Genomic DNA, 22687 nt, shown 5'->3' on the forward strand with positions numbered 1-22687 from the left:
TGTGCAGAGGAAGCTGTGGATGAACACATTTTAGCTGAGTGGACCCTGCTGCAGCATCTCTCAGACATGCAGGTCTGCAGTCTGAACACTCATTGTGGCTGCCCTATGACCAAGGGCAAAAGCGTTTTGCCTCCCCCCAACTTCCACAGAGCTGACAGACAGACTTAACTAGTTCTCTGATAATTAAGGGTGAAAACATCAACTCCCTAGACATGGACATTAGCATCTTTTGTAGTGTCAAGTAAGTCAGTGGTGTGATGGCCCTGTGACAAGCTGTGAAAACGTCTTTGGTCCACAGCGCAGTAGGGCAGTACGTGGGAGTGCTGGAATGGCAGTTAGTGCAGGAATGGTGCAGTGTAGTGTTCTCCCGAGTATTTCTTCCCAGAGGTATGGTGTAGGTATTCTTGCATGATAAGTGTTTCCTGAGCTGTCCAGATTACCATAAACTATCAATATCCCCTTAATACAGCAAACGCAAATACAGTTTTCATCTATCTGGGGCAGGCAAATTTGCAATTTTAACTCAGAGAAATGTCATTACTCTTATCCCAGAGACTGAGAAACGCTAAAAGAAGATAAACAAGGAAAGCTTTCAGCCCTTTTGCTGTAAATGTTAGTTTTACATTTCAAAATGGATTTAATTGAATGGAGGAAATTTAGTTCCAGAAGCCTTGCTATGCAACTGAAAGCAAGTGAGGTGATCCTGCATTTGATTTTTGTTTCCGTTAAAGCCTGTCAAAAGAATAATTTTGCTATGACTGTAGCTTTTTCAAATTAAATATCTGCAGCCTTCTCTATCTTCCTAGACAAGAACAACACATTGGAAAGTTGCAAATGAAATGAGATAAAACATCATTTGGCAAAAGGAGACAGGCTTGGCAGTAGTGAATGAATGGGGTATTGATATTGTTCTTGGCATCATGAGTGGGGCTAGGAAAGGTGGGATGTTTGGGAGTCCACTAAGCACTGCTGTGAGGGGCACTGCAAACCTGTGATCCATGGACCACTGACAATGAAGACGTTGGAGATCTGGTGATTTGTAGAATCTTCAGATGTCCCTGTCCCAATACACTCTTCAGATGTCCCTGTCTGTAGGGATTAATAATCTAGGCCTTTCCACCAGACTGAGGTATTTTCTCATACACTCTGATGAATGTTGTGGCTTTTCATGGATTGTTCTTCCATTTTTAAGGTGAGGAATAACTTGCCTGCACAGACCTTCATAGCAATTTGATGAAGTTATTACGTCCTACAGTCACTGACCATGGAAAAAGATTGTGTGGGTTTTTTTCTGGTGGATGTTGGTCTTCCTTTTCTTATTTCTCTTTTTTTGAGATGCACAATGGGATTCCACATTTTTATTATACCTAACAGAATATTATTGAAATAAAATTGAAGGCATAATGTTGTGCACAACTGTACAATAGTTTATAAATTACAGTGTGTCATTCTTACTTTTTGCATTTCATTCTGTCTTCACAAAATATAATTTGGAAATGGCTTACTGGCTTTTTCAAATGTAGTTTGTCAGGAATGTAAAATAGTGTATAATGTCATTCTTGGCTGAAGAAAATGCTTTTCTAAAGAAACCCCTGTAAGCATTTCACCATTCATGTTCCTTTCTGTCCTTCATCTTTTCCATAAAGTAATAAATTTCAGATTCCAGCTCTGTCAGGTCTAATAGGTATTTAAAATGGCAGCTGGACTATTGCCTTCTTACTGTTCAGTATTTTTTAAATATGTATTTTCAGTGATATTTGAACAAACCAATTTCTTTAGATCTCCCATTCATTTTCTTTTAAATTAAATTTAGGCCAAAATCCATATAAATAGCTTTAAGTGAGTGTTTTTCAACAGCTTTTTCAACTTCTGTAGATATTGGCTGAGGCCAGAGTCCTGCTATATGTGATTTTCATTTTTATCATTAGTGACAGAGTCTGTGGAGTGCGAAGTCCAGTGCAGCCACAATTGGCTGTACAGACTCCTTTTCCCATCCTACCCTAAATCAGATTTTGTAGATTACAGATCCACTTAGATACAAATATAATGAGTATTTTTGAGGACTATTTGTTTCTTTAGGGCTGCTGAAGTTACTATCATATTTATATAAATCAGTGTTGATGAAGATGTTTGAAAACTGCGCAGCTGGATATCATAGCTAACTGGACCTCACATACTTACACATTTTGGTCCTTCTAGTGGACTTTTGTAGTCATACTATTCAATAATAATTTGGGGCATTCGCTTACTTTTTTCATTTTGAGAAAAGCAGAAGTGTGTTTTGACTTGGATAGTGCTCAAAGGCATTTAACAATTTTGAGCTGAAGAAAACCTTCTGTGCATGACAGTTTTCCTGATTTCCATCCACCCCATCAGCTGATCTCATAAAAATGTACTTTTAAAATCTACCATGAATACTTTTTGTTTCTCTCAGAGAACCCCACTGGTTGGGGTGGTTTTGCTCCTTTTTGTTTTTTTTCCAAATTAGATCCAAGTTATATCTCTGGATGCCCTAGCACAGGAGGGATGTGGATGTGTTGGAGTGAGTCCAGAGGAGGGCCACAAAGATGATCAGAGGGCTGGAATACCTCTGCTATGGGAAAAGACTGAGAGAGTCAGGGTTGTTCAACCTGGAGAAGAGAAGCCTCCAGGCAGACCTTACAGCAGCATTTCAGTATCCAAAGGCCTGCAAGAGAGATGGAGGGTGACGTTTTACATGCATGCAGCAATTGGACAAGGTATAATGGCTTTTAAATGAATGACGACAGGCTTAGATTGGCTATTAGAAAGAAATTTTTCACTGTGATGGTGGTGAGGCTGGAACAGGTTGCCTGGAGAAGCTGTGGAACAGGTTGCGTGGAGAAGCTGTGGATGTCACATCCCTGGAAGTGTTCAAGGCCAGGTTGAAAGGGGCTCAGAGCCGCCCCATCTTGTAGAAGGTGCCCCTGCCTATGGCAGGGTGAGGGTTGGACTGGATGATCTTTTGAACTAAACCATGCTGTGGGTCTGTGACTAAGGTAGCACTCAGCTCAGACAGAACATAGGGAGTTACTTTAAATGTCGTGCATCATACCCTTTCAGGTTTCAGTTATGAGCAAGCCAGACTATTCCCTGAAAGCTGCTATTTGCCTCCGTATTAATTTTTCTTCCAATAGTAACATAATCTATAGTCAGACTAGGCTACCACTGCCTTAGATGTGCAAGTGCAAGAAATTAAGGAAGAAAATAATATTATAGTAGTACATAAGCAAAATAAACAAATGTGAACCTGTTCCACAGAGTGTGACAGATGTGTGTTACTTTGATAAAGAACAGAAAAACAAAACCGGGTTCCATCTTGTGAAAACAATACTCCATGGAAAATGTCCAACATTCGGAGCCTTAGACCCTCTCTTGCCTAAGACATACCAGTCTTTCTCTAAATGTTTGTATTTTTACTAGAAATTAATTTTACTTTCTGTGATTATGTTCCAGTTACACTGTGTATAGCTTCTGCCAGCAGCTAACCAACTGTTTTAATGTTGTCTTCCTTCCAGATATTTCAATACCTGTTGCTTTTAGTCATTCAGCACAGACCCCACTACAGAGAATAAAGGAAATGACCTTTTGATAGAAAGGACAGTATTAGTTGCAGCTTTCAACTTGCTTTGAAAGACAAGGTGTAATGAAGCTGATTTCATACTCAGGTGTATGATGAAGAGGTTTTTTAATATTTTTGGATGTTGCCTACCTACATGTCCTAATTCTTAATCCATTTTTTTCTCTGACATTCAAGTGAAAGTCTGAGCTTCTGGTAGCATGTAATGGGATGACATCATAACCATTTGTCACAGCATTTATCATAGAGTGGTGTACACAGATTATGTGAACTGTGCACCTTCAGCCTGTCTGGTTTCCCTCAATTTCTTTATTTTATTGCATTTTTCTGAATTACTTATTGACTATATCAGCTTCTTTCTGTCCAGGCGAAATGACTTTTTTAATGAGGTAACTAAAGCAGCCAGTTGAGTCATCATGAATGTTCTTGAGCTGAACTCTGGAACTGTTGTTTTTACAAAATAAAATATCTTCTCTTTGTTTCTGTTTTGAGTGTCCATGTGTGCATTCCCAGGCACTGCCCAGGAGTGATGCTGGGGCTGCCTCTGTGAGGTGGCACTGGGCCTGTCCTGTTATGGACAGAGGTGGCTCCATCCCAGGGCACAGCTGGGCGACTCAGGGCTGATTGCAGCTCTACAACAACATGTTCACAAAAAGCAAAACATACTGCAGAGCAGGTGTGAGAGAGCAGTGAGAAAAATGTGAGACACCAGGATCAGTGAAGAAGGAGGGAGAGGAGGTGCTTCAGGCACCAGAGCAGAGGTTCCCCTGCAGCCCGTGGTGAAGACCATGGTGAGACAGCTGTGCTCCTGCTGCCCATGAGGGACCACACTGGAGCAGTTTTCCATCTGCAGCCTGTGGAGGCCCCCACATTGGAGCAGGTGGAAATGGCTTAAGGAAGCTGCATTCCCTGGAGAGTCCATGCTGTAACAGGCTCCCAGCAGGAACTGCTGCCCATGGAGAGGAGCCCACACAGGATCAGGTTATCTCACAGGAGTTGCAGCCCATGGGAAATCCACACTAGAGCACTCTGTTCCTGGAGGAGTGGACACCATGGAGAAGATCCAAGTTGATCTGATGTGGAGCTGATGTGGAACTGCAGCCAGGGGAAAGGCCCCACACTGGAGCAGTTCATGAAGTATTGTACCTTAGTAGAGGGACTATACTCTGGGAGAAGGGGACAGTGTGAGGAGGAAGAAGCAGCAGAGATGGAGCATTATGATCTCACCACAAATCCCATTTCCCCTGTGCCATTGGCAGGCAGGTAGAAGCATCAAGAATGAAGAAGTTGATCCTGACGAGTAGGCAAGAAGTATTTGTAATTTTGTCCTTTTTACTTAAATACTACTCTTTTTTGTAACTGGCTATAAATTAAAATTATTTCCCAAGCTGAGTATGTTTTGCCTGTGGTGTTGATTGGTCCTTGCCTTTGTCTCAAGCTTTTTCATCTTTTCTTCCCTTTTTCTGTGGAGGGGAGGAGAGAGAGAGAATGGCTTGGTGGATGCTTGAGTCAGCCAAAGTCAAATCCACCACAGTTTCTTAATTCTTTGGCAAAAATTTGGACTGTATCCTTCTAGCTGAAAATATGCACTGCCTAACATAGCAGAATTGAGATTGTATTAAAATTGGGAGATTTTTATGTGACTTCAAGCCATGAAAATTATGTGTATGACTCACAAGAAAGAAAGTGCACTGTGGAAAGATTCTAAAGATGTTTATACTGGGATACAAAACACTGTCAGCCATCTAAAATTAGTCTAATCTTGCCTTTTCTGACTTTTCTGAAATTTCATTGAATCTACATGTCTCTGATTAGGAACATTAAGAAGACAGTTCTAAACATACTGCCACTTTTAATTAAAGCATCCACTAGGCCATGTTACTAAAGTATGATCTGAATGTAGTACCCTTTTCAAGCTCAACTTCAGCTTTTTTGCTCTTGTAAATCCTTCAAGATTGAAAGATACAAATGATGAATTTGGTTAGGAGGGCAGGGCCTTGACCACCATGAAAGCCTCCTGTATACAGCCAGTTTCTTTTCCAGCTGGAATATTCTTTGAATGTAGTTCAGGTCAGCTGCAAACAACTTTTGATACAAACATCTGTATCCGTATCCTGGATGCTGTTATCTAGAGATTAAGCAAGTTTAAGCTTGGCTAAAGCAGCATGGTTTTGTTGTGGTTTTTTGTGTTGTCCACCCAAAACTACTCTGGTTTTCACTGATGATTTTTTCTTTTTTTTTACCATTCTGTGTTGTGCCTTCACTGAGTTTTTTTCTAGTGATAGGAAGATTCCTAGTATACTCTCAGCTGACAAAGTGCTATTGCTAAAATAAATCGTGGTCTTGCTGTTGCTAGGCTAGGGAGCAAATTGAACTCTGTTTTGAAGACCTTTAACAAAGGAAGCTTAACACTGACAAAACTGTGTGTGACATACATTTGTCACAAAATTAATTGCTGTAATTTCTTCCTCATTGTAACTCTGGTTCATAATTTCTGCATGGGTTTATTTTAGCCCACTGTCATGTAATAATGTAGGGCAACTGGATGTCTGCAACATGGAGGGTAAAGGTGATGTAGGCACACCTTTGTATGTCATTACTTCAGCTATACCACTGATTTTGTCTAGTGACCTGCACCAAACTCTTCAATGGTAATTTTGCTATTGAACAACAGAAGTTTCACAACATTGCAATTACAAGCTCTTGCTTTGAGGGCTTGTGAGCTGTGACACTTGCAGGATGCAATGTATAATGTAATGGAAGTGAATCCCTAAGGATATTCTATACTAGGATGTATGTATGCCAAATTATGTTCAGAGCTGACAACATACCCACATTTGGGATCAATTTTCCTTGATATGAAATGCTCTGTTTTAAATACAAATAGCCAAGACACACTTGACAGTGATCTGCACCTCCAGTAACTCATAGAGGTTGTCAGAGAAGAGAATCTAAATGGAGTCTTCAGTGCAATATCCCTGTTTTAGAACAAGACGTATTTTATCTACGGTTATTACCTACAGTATATTGAATAAAATACTGCTCTGTCCAGAAACTGAAACCAAACTGGTATGTTGCAATAATCAATATGTAGGAGGTATCTTAAAACCTAGATATAGAGCTAGATTCAATTTCATTGACATCTGAGAATTGAGGAAGGAAAATAAAGTGTATATAACTTTTATTAAACAGAAATATTAGACATCACCTTGAGAAGAAACAAACAGTCCTAAGTGCATTTCTCAGTCTAGATAGAATATCAGATGTTCAGCTTGAAAAACTGAAAACAACTTGAAGAAAGGCAGTCAAAAATATGCACCCTTAGGGAGATCAGAACACTTGGAAAGAAGTTTTGTGCATGAGAATTACATTAGAGAACATGAGATTCGTTCCAAATTTGCTGCTCAGATTGTCAGAGAGAAAAGTTCAATGCAACTCGGTCTTGCATGTCAGATGCCTGAATAGAGTGCTAACACTTCTTTTTTTAAATGTCTCCAGTGAAAACATGTTTAGATCGTTTTATCTGACCCTCAGCAACTGCAGGTTAGGCAGGTCTTGATAAATTCAATGTTCAAAAACCTCCATCAAAACAATGTATGATAGAATAATTTGATATCTTGCTATTTATTTTCAGCTTAAATTATGAATAAAGAAATAATCAGTCATTGAGCTTTTGCAGCCTTCCAAATAAACAGGACTTACCAGAAGGACTCATCTTCATTTCAACAGACTTTAGGTAACAATCAAGTAGATTTTAGTAAATTCTATCCATAAATTATCAAAACTGATGAAGAGCCAATAATCAACACCTTTAAACAAAGAAGGTAACTTTGAAAGCACTGTTATTGTTTGTTCACTAAGAATAGTCATATTGCTCATATTGCTAATGTATCTGTATTTACAAATCACTATTCCAGTTTTCTCCTATGAGTTACTTATGTCAATAAACCTATACTGTCTCTACGTTACCTTTTTCAGTTCCTGAGTAAAAGTCACATCCCTTTCCATTTTTGTCAGTCAAAGGAAATGGAATGTTAATATGGGAATTTTTAATATGTTGCTCATGGTGCTTGAAAGCATTGTGTATCTGAGTATATACATGTGCATCCTTTTATTAAAACCTACAGCATTTTTTTCTTGTCTTTTCACTTATAACCAAAATGCCTTTCACCTTTAGTTGTGAGTTTGGCATAATAAACTTACTAATATATTAAAATAGTAATACTTCTTGATACACCTATAAATATTCTTTATATGAAAAAGGCAAAATAATGCTTTTACTGGCTAATTCCTTCCATGCTTTTGTGACACTGAAATTAATTAAATATGGTATAAATCTTAGGATCATTGTACAGTGCATAAGTTACATTAAAAGGAACTGCCATCAAATAATCACTGAGTAACCCTTAGTACGGGTTTCAATTACTTTAAAATTACTTTTAAAAAACTTTTTAAAAACCCTAACCTCTGAAAGAGTGGGAGTGCATGTAGATTAGCTCCCTGAAGTACTTTCATTTAAGTATTTTTTGAAATCTACAGTGATTTCTTCTGAGGGCTTCGATATTAGAACCACTGAAATGTTTTGGAAGGCCACCCAATTGTCGTAAATCTCTATTCAGGAGTGAAGAGATAAGGAAACTAATTTTGACTTGTTTGCAGAGAAATGTTCTTATGCTGAATTGCCAGCGACACTCAACTTATCAGCCTGTCAACCTCTGAAGCAAGGGAAAAGAGTATTAAAGCAGAATATATTGTCATTTTCAGCTGAGATAGCATCAGTAACTTAGGCCAGTGTAGCTTTTCCATTTGAAAGTACAGAGCATAAATTACTTCTACCCATTAATGTTATTTAAGTTATACTTTAAAAATTATTTTTAAATGGTCTTCTATCCTAAGTCTAATTTCTTCAAGCTTCCTTTCAACCATACAGCTTGAGATACAAATACTGTTTACTGTGATTAAAAAATATCAAAGCATTGATTTTCTGTCTCAAATTCCTTTGCCAAGCTAATTTAAATCATTAATGACCCCATTGGAGTCACAACTTAAATTGTTTCTTTAGCCTGCTTTTCTAATTTTCCTGCTTCTTGAAGTAATATTCCATTCTCTTCATTAATTTTTTAACACTTTTCCAATTCAATCAATACCTGATGTAAAATTTAACTGTCAGATTTGCTTTGAAAAAACTAAATTAAAAAAAAAAAGAAAAAAGCTTGAAAGGGAATCAGAAATCTCAACAAAATTGTAGAATAATAAAAGCAGTAACTAATTTTCTTTAGAGACCCTTAAATGGGCAGATGTGTGCCATTACTCCATTTTTTAATGGTAAATTAATTGAGAGAAAGCTTTGCAGAGGATAAATGTAGGAACACAGGAAGGGTCACGTAGGAGCCTGGCACCCTAGCCCAGGGTGAAAGGCTGTCTGTTTTCTCTGGAATGGACTAGCAGATAATGCCAGATATCTTCCTCTCTGTCCTTCAGGGCATTTCCATCCCAGGAAGGTCAGAGTGGGTACAGAGATTTCAGTTTTTTACTGCTGTCAAAAGTATGCATAATTTTATATTTTGTTCAATTTTTTTCCTGTAACTCTTGGCTTGGGAGCAGAATGTGGAAAACGAAGGTGAAACCATCTGTGGCAGCCTGCTAGTTTGATGTTTCTATCTTTATGATTTTGATGTTTCTATCTTTATGATATACTGTAATGCTGAAGCTGATATAGATCTTGCCTCCAAAGGAAAGATTTTTCCCCTAACTTGCATTGGGTTTAAGCCAATTTAATTACCTTAATGAAGAACCTGTATACAGATACCTACTTTTGCTCTCCTGTTTTTAGTTTAGTAGTAGCACATTTTCTTTCTGATGATACAAAGGTGGCTTTAAGATGGCTAAGAGTCAGCTAATACAGCAATTGCAATTCCATCATGATGCTCAATCAGACTTAAAATAATAAAACTTTTCAAATTATGCAGGACAGAGCCTGACATTTGATATACTGTGGAGCTGGGTCTGAGGAATAGCACAGTAAATCTCAGGTGTCCATAAACAGCAATTGAAACTCTACTCTGGAAGTGTTTCATAGAGGTAGCTGGTTTTTCAGTTTCTTTGACCAGACCCACAGGGAGAACAGAAAGATTAGCTTTGCCTCAGACCTGCCGTTTAGTTTAAAACCAAGCCACACGAGAAAGAATCTCTGATCTATGAGATATTGCACATATATATTTTATTCTGGAGCAGTGGGGATAAGATTATTAAAAATGCATAAGTAGTGTATATATCTTTGTGGAACTGACTAAAAACAGAGAGGTAATTGGAACAAAATGCTTCTTTTTGCACCTAAGAGTGAAAGGAGAGAATGCAAATGCAGTGAACCTTTTAATAAGGAAAGACAGACATCTCATGGTCAAAAAAGGAAATTAACGGAACACGGCAATCATCAGAACACAAATCTCAAAACAAATGACAGGACTTACTTGTTATCAGAATCTTAAGGCATGTTTTTGTTGTTTGCCACATTCTGTAGATATTGCTTCTACTGCTTGCCACATACTCTGTAAGTGTAGTAGGTACAAAGAAAAGAGAGATGTGTGTGTGTTGATATATATATTCTGTCCCTGACTGCATTTTGGATTATAAATGAAATCCCAAAAAACCACAATTATAGCAGAAAACACAGTTCTGCTAATCCAAAATGGAAAACTGATACTTTTATTTCCTTTCTTGAATATATCCACTTTCAGAATATTCAAGGTGTAATAATTGTAATATATAATATAATTAAAGATTACTTTCTCTCTCCTTGCCCCAAAAGATACAAATAATTGATTTGTTTTGAAAATATGAGCATCCCTTGAACATATGAAAATATGTTTGAAAATATGAAAATATGTTTTTGAAAAATTTGTTTTGAATATATGGTATGATTTGAAATAATGTTTTCAATGGAGCCAGTAACCTGTTACAGTCTGAACCTGGCCATATGTAATTCCCCTTCACTATCTGAAATTGTCTTCTCAGAAGAACATTTGGAAACTAAATAGGCCTTTCCATCTGTCTTGAGCTCAAGGACCTTCACAGTTTTAAGGACAGCAAATAAATGCAAGAGATATGTCTATGATAAAAGAAGCCAAGCAGGAATGGAGTTTTGCTATTCGCAGAAGTCCTGTAAATAATTTGGATGTGCCACGTAAACTGAGGGAACAAAATAAATAAAATATAAAAATTACAGCCTTCAGCTAAAAAAACCAGATAAATTCAGTACCTAATGCCTGTGGAAATTATACCTTCAAACACCTTTTCCCGGAAGACAGGGTCTAACAGCCATCTGTGCAACAATGACCTGCAGGTACAGATCACCCTATGTTCTTCTAAAGGGAGTTCATACCTTTCAGAGCATATCTTAAAGTATTACCAAGACTCATAAGACCCATAATTTAATACCTAATGTAATTTAATCTTTTGGCTAATATGTGTACTCAGTACAAAGAGTCTTAAATATAGTTATGTGCTCTCTTCCATATACATCCTAGCTAACTTGAAAATAGCCTTGGCCCTGACCCAGAACTGTTCTTGTATTTTATTATTTTGGGGTTTTGTTTTGTTGGGTTTTTTTTTTTTCCAAAAGGACACAGATGCTACATAGATTACATGAGAGGCAGCATGAAGTCAATGGGGAATGTTTAATCTTTAGAATAGAATAGAATAGAATAGAATACTTGTACAACTTAAGCAGTGACATGATGCTCTTATTAATTTATTCATGAACTTCCAACAATTATTTAAGAGTACATGCCAAATAGCATCAATGAGTTAAGCTCCGTGAAGTTGCTAAGACTTGATTTGTCAGTCCAGTACTCTGATTTCATATGAAAATATGACCTTTAAAAATATGAAACTGCTGAACATCAGGCACATGTTTATTTAATTTTACATCAAGTAGCTAAATATGGCTTTGTTTCCTTCTTTCTTTCACTTTTATGTGTATATACAAATACAGAACTTCATGTCTCTAAAGGTCATTTAGATGCCTTATAAAACCATCTTTCAAATAAAGGCTTTTAAAGTCTTCCTCAAGCCAATTTGGTCTACTGTGATGGTTTTATCATTTAGCCCTTCATTGAATAGCCTGCTTAATATCCCCTGCAGGAGACTTTGTCCAGTATTGTTCAAGATTTACCAACTCCTCCTCTTTCTGTCTTTACAAATCACATTTCTGCGTCAGTGACACAGAGATGCTCCATCAGCAATTTGAAGTGTATGTTTCCATTTTCTGTCTGGCCATTTTGTCATTTTCTGGTATCTGCAAGTAGAGCAATTCAGGATAGAAAAATAAGCTATTTGCAAGCATGTTTTGTATTACAAGATGCAGAGAAACCTAGAATATTTGGCAAAGCTTAAGAAACACTGTATGGGTTAATTTGATATTTTTTACAATATGGGATACATACCAACAAGAATTTTAACTACTTGAGTTAGAGGAGTAGCGGTGTATGTCTTAGTTCTCTTGGAAATACTCTATTTTTAAAGAAAAATAGGAATAATTTGATTGTTTATTAGGAATATCAGTGGCGCTTCTTCTTTAATAAGAGCTCTGTGCTTTCCTCATATGGTTCTCAGTTACTGGGCTGTGCTGTGTTATAGTTGTCATTTACTGTATTGGTTATGAATAAAACTGATTTTAACCATGAGGATGTTAAATGTTTGCTAGCCAAATACTGAGTATGAAGAACTTAATCTCATTTGTCTCATTTGTGAGGGGTTGTGTGAAGATCATATTACACAAGAGTATTTTTAATCTCTATTAGCAAAACAGATGGACAACTATACTGAAAATATTCTTCACTGTCCTTCTTTGAAAGTTGTTTCATCATTCATGCATTCCTGCTTTTCTCATAGTAAAGGTAAAACAAACTTCATCCTATTCTAAAAGTCCTCTAATGTCATTATATATAAAACTCTCAATTTGAACCACTTATCTAAAAATTTCTATTTCTTATCTAAATATTTCCAAATTAAAGTGTTCACTGTACTCTTTTTTATTTTTACTTTTTCTTTTCCCTTTTTTTCTTCTTCCCTTACCAGTTTCAAGTAATTACTGGTGATATTTATGCTGGTGAAATCCATCACTTGGTGTTACTTTCCCACACATGGGAATTATTCATCCATCCATCAAAAGGTTTGCGTGGGTGATAATGATGTGCACAATAACATTATGCTGCAGTAGCTCTTTCCCTAGACTCTGACAAGTTCCTGGCTCACAAGTATTCATCACAGGCACTGAGTATTGTTTTCCAAAACTGCACAGAACATTTTCTAAGCAGGGGGTCTTTACAAGGAAACTCCACTCGGGTAGATGGAGCTACTGCACAAATTAGAGGCTGTGCTGTTTCTCAGCTTTCTCCTGCCTGCTCTGATAGTCTGTGCTCAGTGCTACTTACACACAATACTACAAATACATCCCAGCCAGATCCAAAGGAACTGAAGGTTTGCAGAATCCGCACTTCACAGAGCTCCATTGGGGCATGGGCTCTTCCAGTTGTGGCAATAATGAAACCAGTATTCCTTGTGTTTAGTCTTGGGCACTTTATTGTCAAAATGACAAACCATCAAAACATTAGATGAGGTTTTTTCCTTGCTCTTCAAGAGATTTCCTCAGTGAAAATCCTGGCAGGCAAATCTCCCAGTCTGTAAAAGTTTCTTTTGAGGCACTGTTGCTTTGAAGATAATCTCATTTGTATTGGTGAGGACTGATGCTGTCCATGGAAGTACCAGTGTAGGCAAGAATGCATTGCAGAACTTAAATGAGGTAAATAGAAAGAGGTAAAATGTGTTGCTTGGACTGTGAAGGGGATGACAACTAAGAAACTGAAAGGTGAATATCAAGGAATGGCTCCTGGTTTAAGGTTTGGTTTTGGTTTTTTCTTCCTTTTTACCTCTTGTTTTTAAGATTGGGGGAGTCTGGAATGCCCCCAATCTTAAAAACAAGATGGGGGGAGTAATGTAATTCATGTTACATAACTGTGACATATAGCTAATTAATTTTAAGGAAATTAATCTAGGCTATGTGGATAACAATAGCAGGACTGTGCTGTTTTCTTTACCTCTTGAATGTCTAAATATCCGAGTTGCTCAAACAAAACTTTATAGCAAATAATTCCTTTTATTTTTTGCTAGAGACGCATCTCTCCATCATACAAAGATTGCTACCATAGAGCCTTCTCATTAGGAAACACTCTTTGGAATCACTGCTCTAATATACAAGGGAGAGGCTTTAGACATCCTTTGGAAAAAGTGAAGGGAACATAAAGGATCTAAATATTACATGTTGCCTAAATTGTCTATTTCGACTGGTGAAGAAATTGCCAAGGTGATTTTATGACTAAATGCAATTCATCTAAGTTTGTATTCCAGGGAAGAGCAAAACCTGAAAAACATCCACAGTGATCAAAGCTGACAGCATGATAATTTTAATTCCAAAAACTGAGGCAGCCAGACCAAGCACTGCAGGTGAACAAAAATACTGCAACTTCTTAAAAAAAATATAAAGTTTTAACTAGAACACTTATTTGGTATGCCATTTAATGCATGAAGGAGAATACTTTCTTTTGTGTAACACCTCAGTTGAGAAAGACAAAGTTTAAGATTACCTTTGCAGGAATTAATTAATAAGATACAAAGACGTTCAAGGCAAAACCTTTTATTGAATCACTACTTTGAGGACAGTGAGCAAAATCCATAGGAGTGATTACACAGTAGGTTGTAGGACTGATACATAGTTACAATGTCTTAATGCAAACAAATCTGTTTGATTTGATTTTGGGGGTGGTTGTTCTGTTTCAATAGATGAATCAGAGAAACACCAAAGAACCTGTCATTGGCGGGCTTCAAGAGCAAATTATAAAACCAAGAAATGCAATGTCCAGCTTCAGAGTATGAAGACTTCGTGATTCAGTGGAAAGAGGGATGCTGTAATGAGGTTGTTTTCCACCTCTGAAAGCCCTGTGTGAATGCAGGTGCTGTTAAACCGGCACCAGCCAGTGCAGTAAAGTCAGTTCAGTGAGGCTGTGTGGGCCCAGCCCAGGCAGGGTTTCAGCTTTTAAATTGCACTTCACATTTTTTAGGTGTTTACCAGCTCTTGACTTTTAGATTCTCATACAATCCCTCAGCTGTTAGTATCTCATGGATACAGAAGACTGAAATAGAGGGAAAAATTTAGATCCTAGTTTTTCATAATATCCATCTCCAGTTTCCTTAGATACCAAGCTCCGTCACAGATTAAGTATCAAAATCAAGATGTGAAAACAGATACTTCTGGAAATACCTGATCATGTTTATTCTCTGAAGAAAAGATACATAAGAATTGTGGGTCCATGGATTTCCCTTTCAAGTCATGGTGGACTCACAATCAGCACCTGCTTTGTGCTCGTTTGTCCCCCTTTGCCCTTTTCCTGGTATTTTTCTCATTTCACTGGAGTGTTAATCTTCAGCACTGGCCTCGAGAGGAATTCGGAGAATTTCCATGTTTCAACAGCAAGGGATTTCTTGTAAAGATGCCCCTTCTAACAATTTCTTCAAAGCTACTTGTTGTCATCTTGTTTAAGTGTCTTCTAATGAAAACTGACAGTCTGGTCCTCTTTATTTAATGTCACATCAAATATCTGTAATTAAGGGAGAAGACCCTTACAAATGATGCATGCTTGAGGCTTTTTTTTTCCCTTCGTGTAACTTAAAACCTAATTTGTTACAGTATATGCTGTGTTTTCTGGTAGAATGTTCTCCTCCTTATTTCAGGCCTGAGTACAATACAATAAAGTACATTTATGGTGTAATTAAATCTCTTTCTCATTTCATTTTTTAATCTGCCTCTTATTTTCCCCCTTCTTTTTCCATATTTAATCTTATGATGTATATCTGTGTACTTGGTATGGATTTTTCACTTTCATTTCTCAAAATATATTAAAAAATCCATGCAACTTTAAAGAACTCTCATGAATTTTAATGAAATAACTGCCAATATTTTGAATGTCTGAGGTGACATTTGTGTTAATACTGCAAAATATGATGTTAAGTGTCTGAAAATATCTTTTGGTTTCTCCTTCACAAAAAACAGTCAGATGCACTATCTGCAAATAAAAAAAAAAAATAAAAAAAAAAGAGAGAAAAAACAGTCTTAGTAAGTGTTTTTTACAACATCACAACCTTGTATTGATAACTTATTTAAAATACCCAAATGCCTTAATTGGTCAGGCCTCTATTGTACAAGCTGGTGTAAAAATATAGAGACTACAAATGCCTCTATTGCAAAGACCAGACAATTTAGAAAATCAGAGTATTAATCAGCCTATCAGCCTAGTGGTTGATTCTTCACATTGTAAAACATTACAGGATTTTGCATAAATTAACAGAGTGCTTCATTCAAAACCAAGTGGTAGGAGGGAATGCATGAATGTAACTTGCTCCCAGCATTAATTTACTTGACAAAATTTTCTTTTTCCTTTGGAAATAAGTATCATTTTTCTTTCAGAGGCTTCATGTGTTTTTTCTTTATGCATCTATCATTTCCACAAACCACTTGAGACTTTGGGGTTTTTTTTCATAAAATATCAAATCTTGCTTGGTCTTGTTCATTGACCTTTAGCTCTAATTTATATTCCTTACCATAGTAAAGTTCATGCGAAAATTGTTTTTTGACTCTGTGATAGATAAACTTTGCTTCATATCTTTTCAAAATGGTAACGACTCTATGGAGTTTTAGTGTTAAAAGAAAATAAAATTATGGAAAAGAAGTGGAAAAAAAAAAGTTCTTTGTCTTTTGGAGATTTATTCCAAATTGAACTTTCATGTAAGAATTTTTAGTTTCTCATATGTTGTATGACTTTTAGATACTGGCACCTAGTGAAGTATTTGGAGGTGAGAACAAAATAACCTTGTCTGCCTAGAATTTCAGAATTATAAAATTTGGGGCAAATGGCAGCTTCCTTTCATTTCTCTCTTCACAAGAGAGGTTATATGGTGAGAAAAATAATTTTAACAAAAAATGATCTATCCAAAGGAAGTGTGGGGATCCTCACCAAACATGAATCATCTTACCACATCAATATTTTGGTTTAGATATAATAAATTTGCTAGTGATTTTTTTAAATACTAAAACTAGAAGTACAAATTTTCCTGACAAAATCGTCATTTTCAGCTCACATTTTGTGCTATTACTAATAACAATACACAAATTTGAATTTCCATTGGAAATAAGTAACTCATGCACAGAAGTAAGAGCCTCCAGGCTGCATAGACTCTCTGTGAAATTTTAGTTTTACCTTCGCCTCAGTTGTCTATGGTACCCTGCCAATTCTGCAGAGAATATTTGAGATTTAAATGAGTCATGTGGTTGATCTACAAGGCAAGGCCAAGTATGTCTTCAGAAGCATGCTATTTCCTTTTGTTCTGGTATGGTATCTACACATTTATCAAATGCAAGAGCAAGCTCTTTTTGCTGTTCATAGACTTGGAAATGTCTCTTCTAAGCTCCATAAATAGTAACAGTGGATCTATTTAGCACAGAAGAAAGTGGGAGTGTAATTAAGAGTATATGATAGCATTAAAGGAGGGAAAATATAGGCTAAGCATTAGGAAACTATTTCTCATGTCATATTCAGTAGACAGGTAGCAATCTAGGATAAAGAGGCTGAAATGCCTTTATCTTTTCTTGTCTTTTCTTTTCTTTTTCCTTTTTGAGAAAAGATGACATACTCTCTTCTAAGCTCCATAAATAGTAACAGTGGATCTATTTAGCACAGAAGAAAGTGGGAGTGTAATTAAGAGTATATGATAGCATTAAAGGAGGGAAAATATAGGCTAAGCATTAGGAAACTATTTCTCATGTCATATTCAGTAGACAGGTAGCAATCTAGGATAAAGAGGCTGAAATGCCTTTATCTTTTCTTGTCTTTCCTTTTTGAGAAAAGATGACATATGTGGTAAGGAGAAACCTGAATCAGAACAGAAGTGCTCAGCACAGGACACAGCCAACAGAATGTTTTAAAAAGTCAGGTGCCTTGTCTGAGAACATCACTAGTCTTGCTTTGTGATCAAGAAATCGTCACAGTTTGGAAAGTAATTCCATGTCTCAGCTAACTGCCTTAGAAAGGGGTAAACACTCCTTGGAGGAGCTGCACCCTCTCAGTAGGCTCTTACAGACCTGTCTTTTATTTTCCCTGCATTTGCATAGCAGAAAATTAACAGAAATACCTGCATTATCTGCAAAAGTAAATATACAACGACGTTGCTGAAAAAGGATTGGTTAGCACCTGCATGATTTCCCAGTGTCAGCTTCTTAGATTCATTTTGTGGTTTGGCTGGGGCAGTTTTTTGAGATGTTTGATTAAACAACTCTCCTGAGCAGTCACGCTGTATAAACTACTGAGCTTTTTGTTAAGCATCTCCTGCTGCTTGTTTTACAGCCCAGAATCAATTTTTGTTTGCCTGAAAGCAGCCTGAGGCTGTTAACTGTGATGGTTTCAGGATATGCTTCATGTGTGGCTTGCCCATCCATGCAGTGGTAATGGCAACTCGCTGAAGAGAAGTAGAGCAAACAGCTGAGGATAGTAACTGTTCTCTGCCACCCAAGTTTAATTCACCTGCACTGCTGAGACAATACTAAAGGCTTTTAAATTAATTACATCCTTTTCCAACATCTAGCACAGTAAAACACCCTGACTGAAGAGATGCGAAGCTGAAGACTGAGGTGATTTTGTGAACTTTGCTTTAGGTTTTATACAAGCACATCTTTGGCACTGATCTGTTTCTGAGAACACAGTGCAGGTGCTGGTCCTACTATGAACACTTTAATCCTCTCATAGGCTTTTAATTTAATAGTTTGAGTTTAAATAATAGTTTGAGGCTATCACCAAAAAGCACAGATGTGTTATTCCAGACAAGTAACACAATAAGTTTGATGTTGGAGACTGAGAAAAGGAGAGAATGAGAAAGGCAAGTTATGCTTGATTTTCCTGCCCCCTAATCTGGGAATACAAATCAATTTCATTTCACTGCTGCAGAATCTGTGTTTTCAAACATCTTGACTGATTTTCCATTTGATTCAGGCTGTATATCTTCCTGACACAAAAGTAAAGCACAGAAGTTTGAAGTGAGTCAGTTTGAGTGCTCTAAACAAGGAGGGAAAACCTAACTGTCCATAAACCCTGTGGAGAGAAGCATTACAGAGCAAATTCTGCATTTTTAGGTTATGTAAGAAGAAAGAGACGTACAATTACTTTGTAGAAATAATGAAGCTATCCATCTAAAGTCAATTTTCTGCTTCTTGTCTTGTTATTTAGTCTTCTGTAAAATAAACAGTTGATTTAAATTAATTGACTGTCTGTGCTGAGAACTTCTGATTACAGTTTGCAATTTTCTGTTCTTACTGTTGAAGTTTTGAATACTTTCTTTTTTTTACATGTCCTGCAGTTTTTAGCTTTAGCATGTCTCTTTGGACATTGATATGTTTCTTCTGTGCACAGACAACAAAGTTTAACTTAAAAATGCATTTGGCTGTTCCCAGACTCCTGACCCACAGTTGAGTTGGGTTTCATAAACATGAATATTTATAATCCCCTCTGTATGTTTCCAAAATATATGGTCCTTTTCTCGTTCCTGAAAATTTTCTTATTTCCTTATCTTGTCTTTTGTTACTATTCTCTTCACAGTTGGGTCTAACTCCATCACAAGACAGACCTCAAATAGGTAATCTTTACATACTCAAATCCTGCCCCAGCTGTACCTGTGCCTCTTACATCCCTTCAAGAATTTGCCTATTTGGCAGATGATGTTGTCATTAGAGCATGAAAGAGATTGCTGGTCAGGTGAAAGCTTGATTCAGAAAGATATGGCTTAGGAGAATTAAAACACTTTTTGTTGCAGAGGGCCTTCTTAAGGGCTCTTGGGAAGAAGAGGCAATGCCTGTGCTTAAAAAGTAAGTGTTCATTCTCCATGTGCAATATGAATAATTTTTGCAAAAATATGTGACTTCTGTTTGAATCATGATTATTGGCAAGAATGAAGGACATACTAGGTGAATGATGCAGTTTATTTTCCCAATGAGCAGATGGCATCTGCATCTTTTAATAACAAATTTTGCCCTCTGCCTCCTTTGTAAAACAGTTGAAGTTTCATGCAAAACTTTTCAATTTCTGACTATTCATTGTTTTGAGATAAAATCGTTTTAGTTACTGAGGTGTATTCACTCTTTTTCAAATACAGAGTAAATCAGAATGTAAGGAGCATGTTTCAAGGCACCTTCCTTAAAGTGGCAGCACAGATTACAGCAGAAGTTGTTTGTCCACTTGTCATTCCTTTTTATAGGCTTCAACTCTCAAGAAGTCATTTACATCTCACAAAATTACAGAATAGCAACTATAAACCTAAAATTCAAAAGGCCATAGACTAATTTAAAATAGAAATCAGAAGGATCTGTGGACACAGATTTCCAACCTGTGTGTTTGAGGAGTGGAATCTTTAATTTTAGTTCTTCCAGGTTTACTGGAGAGATTTCACAGGACTGTGGGGCTGGATGAAAGGGTGGGTCATTGTAAAATTGTTAAAACATTAAGAACTCAGGTATACTTAATTGTTTGTCACTTTAAGCCCTCAATTTTGATGCACTAATGAGAAAATGAAAAAACCCAATAACATAAGGTCATTTGGAATAAGACATTAGATTCTGATACACAGTGTACCTCTAGCTCCTGGAGCTTTTTTCATTATCATTATGAATTTAGGATTTTAAAGGATTTGGAGGGTTATTGAGTAAATTCTTTTTCTTCTGCCAGTAATTACTCTCACACATTTTTATTTTAAATGCACATCATTTCAGAAATTATTTTGATATTTTAAGCAAAGTGTAGAAAATTGGACTTCTGCAACCATTCATTAAGTACTCATACCTTCTATCTTTATTGAATATTTCTGAAACAAAATAGAAATATGGCAAATACTGTAAAACAATTTAATTTTTGAAGCCCCGCATAGTGGCTCTTCTGTCAGTGAGTGATTCCTTTTATGGTTGTCTTTCACTGGAGGTCACTGTTGTAATGATATTGAAGACCTGGTTAATTGTTTAAGCGTTCCTCTCAGTTTTAATGAACAGAGAACAAGAAGGAAAGTGTGCCTTTTCTTTCTAGTGAAAACCAGAATATGTCCTACAACACAGTAGCCCTCTCTCAAAGGTATGTCAGTTTTTTGTGAAAAACAGAGTTTCTCAGGAAAAAATAATTACCTGAGTATTTTTCCTTGCTTGGTATGTTTGTTTTGTTGATTTTTGGAGTTGGGTTTTTTGGTTTTTGCATCAGGTTTAATCGGAATTGAGAATTTAATTAAAAACTTCAGTAAGGATTTCAAATATTGTTTTCTTGGATCCTATGGCTTTGATATTCTCAGCTGCTGTGTCAACTGACTTTTCTTGATTGCTGAAATATTCAAATGGATGATGAAATCTCTTCAAATTCTGCCACAATGTAGCTTTGTAAAAACATGCCCAAAGTTTAGTGGCCTTCAAAGGCAGACCTTTGTTCTTTTAGTTATGGTCAGATGCTTTGTTCTCAATATGCACAGGGGGTTATTTCAGCCACTTGAGTTTAATTTGAGAACTGTGGATTTCTGGTGTTGTTTTATTGTATTTCAGATTAAAGGAATTTCTGTTTCAGAAGGCAGGATATGAGGCTCAAAGGGAAGTTGTGGCTCACACAATTATTTACTTTTGCCAACAATTATGCTCATAGGAAAAAAAAATCAAGATTTGACAATGGGTGAGAATGGTCAAGACAAAAATATGCTTTGGTTTGCTTTGGTTTGGCTTCTTCCAGGATGTCATGCCTGTTCCACCTTTTGTCTAGATTTGATTATCTTTCTATGTCACTGTAGAACAGAAGAGTTTTCCATGAACAGGAACAGCCAGCCCTACTGTTACCTATCAATCTGGCTCTTCAGATATTAGCACTGTTCAGCAGTTCCATGAGAAAAAGCAAAGCCAGCATTATTAAATTGGCAGAAAATAGTGGTGGTCTAAGAGCTGTATCATTTCTTGTATTTAACCAAGGCTCTATAATGTTTGCCTGGTTTTCTATATTCAGAGCCACAATCTATTGCAAATGATCATTATGTCTCTCAGTCCACAGATACAGAATAAGAAAATGACCTCTGTTTGCTGACACGGAAATAACAAATTTCTGCCATTTCATCATTTTAGTAAAGTTCCTGCACTTCATCCTTGTGCCTGTTGCAGTGTGTTCATTTAACTGTATGATTTAAAATGGAGAGCATTTGGCTAATTAGCAGGCAGCTGTTCACTTAAGTAAATGACTCATAGAGTGATATTTATGGTGCATAACTATTTTTCAAGCCTGGAGAAACTTGGGGAAAAAAACACACAAAAGCAGATGTTTATGCTTCTACATCCATGAAAAATGCAGTGAAAACCAACTGCTGCTTTCATCTAATGGCATTTTTCTCAATATTTAGTGATAAACTGGTAACCCCAGCTTTTAACTACTGTCTTTCAAAATTAGTAACACTGTAAAGCAAAGATGCAAAATACTTAATTTCCAGTACTCGTGTTCCCTAAATATGTAAAATGAATGATCAGACATCACATGAAGAGGCCTCAAAGGTTATGATATGTGTAGGCTCAATTAACACTTAGATTACAGGAACTTGCAGTTTGACTGAAGCCTTTTTTGCGTTCCAAAATTATTATGTAGAACAGAGTTCAACTACAAATTGGAAAAGTCAATCCCCATAAACATTACACAGATTCCATTTTAAAACAGATTCACTCTAGCAAAATTCCTACAGTGTTCCCTTTGCTCTGCTTTGGGAGTTTATAACATCACAGACTTTAGCATTTGCAATTAGGACATTCCAACATTCCTCATTAAGACTGCCTTGTTTCCATGCTTCTTCCCATGAGCTGGTTGTCTCAGAACCAAAGACATCACCTTGGTATTTTGGGAATGGGTTGTGGGATTCTCCCCTCTTTCCCCTGCTGTAATTTGCCTGCATCTGTCCAATGTGCCTCTCCTGCTGCTGAGTTTTCTTCCACAG

At 36.7% G+C, this 22687-nt stretch overlaps 1 protein-coding gene across 2 annotated transcripts in view; it reads left to right on the top strand.

Moving 5' to 3' along the window:
• DLGAP1 (DLG associated protein 1) overlaps nt 1-22687 on the top strand; it is a 252400-nt gene that overhangs the window by 45678 nt on the left and 184035 nt on the right. The window lies entirely within an intron of this gene.

This window comes from Passer montanus, unplaced genomic scaffold (assembly GCF_014805655.1).
Source record: "Passer montanus isolate IOZ18808 unplaced genomic scaffold, ASM1480565v1 scaffold19, whole genome shotgun sequence".
Classification (NCBI taxonomy): Eukaryota; Metazoa; Chordata; class Aves; order Passeriformes; family Passeridae; genus Passer; species Passer montanus.